Source organism: Humulus lupulus, chromosome 4 (assembly GCF_963169125.1).
Source record: "Humulus lupulus chromosome 4, drHumLupu1.1, whole genome shotgun sequence".
Lineage (NCBI taxonomy): Eukaryota > Viridiplantae > Streptophyta > Magnoliopsida > Rosales > Cannabaceae > Humulus > Humulus lupulus.
The window spans coordinates 151,843,133-151,850,704 of record NC_084796.1 but is presented as its reverse complement, the minus strand read 5'-3'; positions in this window follow the sequence as shown (position 1 = coordinate 151,850,704).

Sequence of the window (7,572 nt, the reverse complement as noted above, 5' to 3'; positions counted from 1 at the left end):
ATTCGTTTCCGAAAAACTCGGTAAACATTTTGGTGCTTTCATTGAGAGCGGTAGGAAGTTGTTAGTCAGCTCTTTTTCTGTGTACGTTTTTTGTATTCACTTCGTGCTAAAGAGATGGTGACTACGAGAAAATCCGCTGTTGACAAAAATGCTACGGTCAACCCCGATACCGTGATGGAAGATGTGGTGCAAAGCGAACCCTTAGACTACCAAGGTGAAGACCCGACATCCCGCCAGGATCAGGTCAGTACCGAAGATACAACATACTTAGAAGACGAAGAAGAGTATGTCCAAGACGGTTATTACAAGGACGGCTGCTACTATGAGAAGGACCCAGAACTGGTCCAAGTAGCCGAAGAACTGGTGGCCACTAAGGCCAAGCTTGCTGAGCAGGAGCGCGTCTCCGAAAGAATGCAACGCATGATGGAACGCCTCCAAAGTAGGTTCGGAGATCTAGGCGACTCGGACGAGGATACCTCTGTTCGAGGTGGTGCTGATGCCCCCATGCCGGATCCAGCCGCTGCTGGACCATCCAAAGCCGCCCCTAACAAGGGCAAAGAAAAAGTGGGAGAGCCTGTGCGCGCTGACGCCCCTGCACCTCCTAAAGGCGTGAATCACCAGGCCGACTGCCCCCCCCGCGCGCAGAAGGTCTCTGGCGCTCCTAAGCCCAGACGCCCTTCAGCCCCAAGGGGGCACTCTGTGCCTAAAGGGCCCGGTGCTAAGGCACCCAGGCCTAGGGGAAGGAACAACCGCCCCAGTGATTCCGTCAATCAGGACGGTCGGGCTGCGAACTCGCACTCCGAAGATAGCTGGTCCACGGTGGACCTAAGAAGAAGGTTGGAGGCCAAGTATGAGAAGGCCAAAGGGGAAAAAGCCCGGCCTCGCGGAGATGACCTCCGAAATCATATTAATGACAAGCTCCGGGGACGTGACCTCCCGGAAAGTGATACGAAGAGGCTCGAGGAACAGATTGCTGCCTTGACCAAGCTGGTCCGGAAGCAAAGTGGGGCCCTGTCAGATTCTGAGGAGGAAGACCCGGAACCATGTATTAGGAGGATCGCGGAAGCGTCCCTCCCGGATAACTTCAAAATGCCTCACATAGAATTATATGATGGGAGGACAGACCCGCGTACCCACCTAGCTAAATACAATAAAATGATGCAAGTGGCGCGCGTCAGTGAGGACGCCAAATGCATGTGCTTCTCACTCACCCTTACCAAGTCTGCGGAGGACTGGTGGAAAAGATTAGCTCCCGGATCAATCCACAGTTGGAAGGAGCTACAGTCCGCGTTTAGGAGGTAGTTTATTGCTGCCCGCGACCACGACATGGAGGTTGGTTCCTTAACCAACATCAAACAGCAACCCACTGAGAACCTCAAAGCTTTCATTCAGAGAATGATGGAAGCTGCTGCAAAAACCAAGGTCAGCGATGACATGAAGCTGATCGCCCTTCAATCGGGCCTTACTGTCGGCTCCCTGCTATGGGGGGAAATGCAAAGGAGACGGGCAGAAACCCTGTCCGAATTCATGTCAAAAGCTCAGGGAATCATCAACCTTGAGGATGCCTACCAGCAAGCCTTTGGAGTTCCCCCGGCTCCAACCCCTTCCGTGACTGCGCCGAGCTTTGCTTCGCAAGCTCCCGCACCAGTCCTCACGCTTCCAGGAGCCCGATTCACTCCGAGTGTGTATGGGCCTTCCGCGTCTGTTCAGACACCGGGTCAAACACATTTCTCTGGGTATGGAGCGGTACAAACCGGATGTAGTATCGCTCCTAGCATGCCGCAGCCGCAAGCGGAAGCCCCGGAACGAAGTTTGAGCCAATCGCGGAGCAAACGAAGCGGAAAAAACTCCAACCGGGGAGACCATTCAAAGAAACCCCGAAAGGATTATGAGCCCAAGTTCACGGAATATACCAGTTTAATAGACTCGCGAGAGAATGTCTATCGGGCGACCTGTAATATGGTCAACTACAGGAAGCCCCCGAAAGTGTCTCACGGAGGAAGGCGTCCGCGAGACTCCAATAAGAGGTGTGAGTTCCACGGAGACGTGGGGCACACCACGAATGAGTGCCTTCAGCTGAAGGATGAGATCGAGTCCCTGGCAAGAGCGGGACACCTCGGTCAGTGGGTGAGAATACCCATAATCTATCCCGGACAGGGGGTGGTTCACGGAGCTGCATATTCCCCGGGACAGAGGGGGGCCGCTAGCGCACCTGGAGCCGGTCACCCCCAAGCTCCCGGGTCTCAGTTCCCAGCACTTCCTGCTCCACCCGCTCCGGCGCCCATTGCCTTGTTGGCTCCAGGACCAGGCAACCCATATCCACCCGGCCTTGCTCCGCCACCCGTTGACGGACACGTCGCCACCATTTCCGGAGGACCACACCTTGCCGGAAGTACCCGCAACTCCCAGAAGAGGTACTTGAAGGAGTTAGAGCACGCCGAGGAGATGTGCGCTTTGGTCCAATCACCTGCTCAACGTCCCCGAATGATGGATCTTCCCATCACCTTCACGGAGGACGATGCTCGACATGTGCACTTCCCCCACAACGATCCCCTCGTAGTGGAAGCCCAGATTGCCAATAAGAAGGTCTCACGGATCTTGATCGATAACGGAAGCTCCGTGAACATCCTCTTCAAAGCGGCCTTCCACGCGATCGGATTGACCGAGACGGACCTGGCCCCATGCCCCATCCAGCTTCAAGGTTTCAATGGGGACGCACTCATGCCATTAGGCAAAATTCAACTTCCGGTCACCCTCAGAGGAGAAAGCGACGCTTGTGCCTTCAAGCATAGCACATTCGTGGTGGTCGACTGCCCCACGGCGTATAATGCCATCTTAGGCCGACCGGTCCTGATCGATTGTGGGGCCATAACCTCGATACGTCACTTATGCTTGAAGTTTCCCTGCGACGATGGGCGTATTGGCACCCTCCGAGGAGACCAGAGAAGTGCACGGAGCTGTTATAACGTCTCCGTCCGAGCCGTCTACACGGTCCGAGAGACGTTTGCTGCCATTCCTTTGGCGGAAGTATTGCCAGAAACTAGGGATGCTCAGGAGGCATACTTTGACGAACTCGACCCAAGAGTGGGAATCGAGAAAGAAATAGAGCCGATGGAGGAAGTCGAAGAGGTGATCCTCAATCCGGAAGAACCCACCAAGGTCATTCAGGTGGGGAAAAACCTGCCGTCGGCCGTTCGAGATAAGATCGTGGCCACTGTGAAGGATAATCAGGATATCCTGGCATGGTGCCACGCTGATATGACAGGGATTAATCCCAATGTTGCGTGCCACGCACTCAACATAGACCCAGCTGCAACTCCAATTCGCCAAAAGAGGAGGCCGCTGGACCCAGTGAGAGCCGAAGCCGTCAAAGCTGAAGTGGACAAATTGATGTCCATAGGCTTTCTCCAGGAGTCGCACTATCCCGTGTGGTTGGCCAACCCAGTTCTGGTCCCGAAACCCGATGGGTCCTGGAGAATGTGCATTGACTTCACGGACCTAAACAGGGCCTGCCCGAAAGATTGTTTCCCTCTCCCGCGAATCGATCAGATGGTGGACGCTACTTCCGGGTACGAACTCTTATCCTTCATGGATGCGTACTCCGGATACAACCAGATCAAGATGCATGTCGCGGACCAGGAACACACCAGCTTCCTCACGGATAAGGGTGTCTACTGTTACGTGGTCATGCCTTTCGGTTTGAAGAATGCTGGGGCGACTTACCAGCGTCTGGTAAACAGAATGTTCAAGGACCAACTGGGGAGGAACATGGAGGTGTACGTGGACGACATGTTGGTAAAGTCCAAGACCTCCGGGGACCACAGTAACGACCTTGAGGAAGCTTTCGCCGTGATCCGAAAGTACGGGATGAAGCTAAATCCAAAGAAATGTACTTTCGGGGTCTCGTCTGGAAAGTTCCTCGGTTTTATTGTCAGCTCCCGCGGCGTGGAAGCCAACCCTGAAAAAATAAAGGCGTTCATAGATATGCCTTCCCCCCGGAAGCATAAGGATGTCCAGAGCGTTACCGGAAGGATAGCTGCTCTCAGTCGCTTCGTATCCAAGGCCACCGACAAGTGTATCCCCTTCTTCAATGTTCTGCGAGGGAACAAGAAGTTCGAGTGGACCCCCGAATGCGAAGCGGCCTTCCAACACCTCAAAGAACATTTAACCTGAGCCCCCATTTTGTCCAAACCGGTCGAAGGAGAGGCGTTGTTCTTGTACCTAGCTGTGACTGAGCACGCAGTAAGTGCCGCTCTCGTCCGGGAAGATGGCCGTATCCAGCTCCCTGTGTATTACGTAAGCAAGAGGTTATTGGACACTGAGTCCAGATATTCGATGATCGAGAAACTCTCCCTCTGCTTGCTGATCGCTTCACGGAAGCTGAGGCCATATTTCCAGGCGCACACCATCAAAGTACTCACCAACCACCCTCTCCGACAAGTCCTGCAGAAGCCCGAGTCTTCTGGCAGATTGCTTAAGTGGGCCATGGAACTAAGCCAGTTCGACGTCCACTACCAACCGCGTGTTTCCATAAAAGGTCAAGCTCTCGTGGACTTTATTGTGGAGTGCTCGGGAATGAATGACCTCCCAGAAGATCCTGTCCCGGAACTTCCCACCTGGAAGGTCTACGTAGACGGAGCCTCAAATGAAAAAGGAGCTGGAGCGGGGGTTATCCTAATATCTCCCCAAGGGCATCAGCTCCAGAGCGCCCTCCGTTTCGCATTCCCAGCATCCAACAACGAGGCAGAACACGAAGCCATGTTAGCTGGGTTACGACTGGCCAGAGAAGTCGGAGCCCAAAAAATCGAAGTGTACAGCGACTCCCTGCTTGTGGTAAACCAAATATCCGGGGAATACCAGACGAAAGGCGAAAGGATGGCTGCCTACGTGTCTCTCTCCCGCGGCCTACTGCAGCATTTCAAAGGCTACAAAATCCGCCAGGTCCCCCGGGACCAGAACTCACTTGCGGACACGCTGGCCAAGCTTGCAACGGACCCGGAGATTGAACAGTATGGCTTAGTCCCCATCGGGCACTTAGAAGCCCCCAGTACTGAGACGCGAAGGATAAACGCCATCATCGACCATTCCCACTCCTGGATAGGACCCATCCTCAGATTTCTCACCACCGGAGAACTCCCCACCGATAAAGCGGACGCAAGGAAGCTCCAGTATCAAGCTCCCCGATACGTGGTTATGGATGGAAAGCTTTACCGCAGGGGGTTGTCCATACCCTTCCTTAGGTGTGTTGCCGGAACCGAAGTCAGCACCATCATCCATGAGATTCACGGAGGCTTCTGTGGCGATCATACCTCCGGGCTGAGCCTCTCCAAAAAAATCCTTCGACAAGGATACTTCTGGCCCACCATGAAGAAGGATTGTGTGGATTATGTCAGGAAGTGTGAGCAGTGCCAGAGGTAAGCCAAGGTTCCGCGAGCGCCGCCTACGGAAATTACCCTAATGACCAGCCCCTGGCCGTTCGCCGTTTGGGGCATTGACCTAGTAGGTTCCCTCCCCACTGGAAAGGGTGGAGTGAAGTACGCCATAGTCGCGGTAGACTACTTCACCAAATGGGCTGAAGCTGAACCTATGAACACGGTCACATCTAAAAAAGCACTGGATTTTGTCATCAGGAATATAGTGTGTCGTTTTGGGCTTCCACGGAAAATTGTGTCCGACAACGGAAAGCAGTTTGACAGTGAACACTTCACGAACTTCTGTGCTTCGCATGGAATTATCAAAAGCTTTTCCGCAGTCGCCAGACCACAGGCTAATGGACAAGTGGAAGCTGTAAACAAAATATTAAAGACCACGTTGAAGAAAAAACTCCAAGCCTGCAAGGCTCACTGGCCGGAAGAACTTCCGCGAGTACTTTGGGCTTATCGCACAACAGAGAGAACTTCGACGGGGCACACGCCTTATTCCATGACCTTCGGTTGCGAGGCCGTCATCCCAGTAGAAGCTTTGATCCCCTCTCACAGGCAAGACACCTACGATCCTACCCGGAACCATGCCCTCCTCCAGGAGTCCTTGGACATGATCGAGGAGCTCCGGGAGCAGTCGCAGGTCCAACTAAAAATGTACCAAGGCAAAATAGCCCGACACTTTAACATGAGAGTCCAGAGCCGTACATTCGAAGTTGGAGATCTTGTCCTACGGAGAGTATTTCCTGCTACGCAGGACCCGGGAGTAGGAGTCCTCGGACCCAACTGGGAAGGCCCCTACGAAGTCCAACAAAAAGTGGGCCATGGGACGTATCACTTAAAGAGACTCGACGGATCTAAAGTCCCGCGCGCCTGGAACGCGGAGCACCTCCGCCGTTACTACCAGTAGGCCCCGGACCATCCAGTCGGAAGTCCTTGGTGAAAATAACAAAAGTGAAAAATGTGGAAATAATCCTCCCTGTTGTAAAACTCACGCCTAGCAGGCTAATTCAATGAAACACGGAGAGATTCACTCCGCTTTTACTGCACTTTTTATCCCTGTGTTCAAAGCTGCGTTTTAACAAGTGACCACGCGGTCCGGAGACGTCCGGACCCCACGCTCACTTGGGGGGTATACATGGCTAAGGCATAACCATACGCCCCTTGAACAAAACGTACACAGAACACCACTTATGTGCTAGCATTGTGTTTGAAATTTTTAAATTGTTTGAAATGTTTAAATTGTTGAGCTTAGGTTTATTTGTTGCCATGAACATGCTTGCATTACGTGTCATATGTGCTTATGTGAAAATTGCCATGGAAATGCCTGCCATTATGTATCATAAGTATTATCTCCTGTGTAGCCCAGCGATGGACGGGACTGGGGGTCGAGGCACGTTCATAGAGCTACGCCAAAACACCCCCAACTCCCTGACAAGTCCTTTGCAGAATTCTCCGCGATCGCTGTAGAGCTTTGCTTCGCAAGCTCCAGCTCCGGGTCCCGCAAGGCGAAAGATGGCAAGATCCGCGAGCGCTGTAGAGCTTTGCTTCGCAAGCTCCAGCTCCGGATCCCGCAAGGCGAAAGATGGCAAGATCCGCGAGCGCTGTAGAGCGTTGCTTCGCAAGCTCCAGCTCCGGGTCCAGCGAGGCGAAAGATGGCAAGATCCGCGACGGTTGTAAGCCTTGCTTCGCAGGCTCCAACTCCGGATCTCACAAAATAATGCATGGCAAGCTCCATGGCCATTGCAAGTTTCAGCTCCAGAAGCAGACATACTTGATCCCCCCACTCACAGCCGGCTTTGCTTCGCAAAGCCCCTGCTCCAGGATCACACCTGGTGGGCGTGGCGATTTCCCCAACAGCAATAAGCCTTGCCTCGCAGGGCTCCATGCCAGGTCCCTGAAGTCAGCCACAATGAGGTTCGCAACAACAGTTAGTTTTGCTTCGCAAAGATCTAACCTTAAGTCTAGCGACGCTCACCAAAAGAACTCCCGTTCCAAACAATGGAACGACTCACCTTAGCAATCCCAGCGAACAGTATAACTACAAGTCCCTGGATTGGCTATTTGCCTCAGGAAAGATAAAGTACGGTGAAAGGAGCCTGGCCGTTGGAACCAGGAAACCTTCGTAACCTAGAAACTACATGGGAAAAAG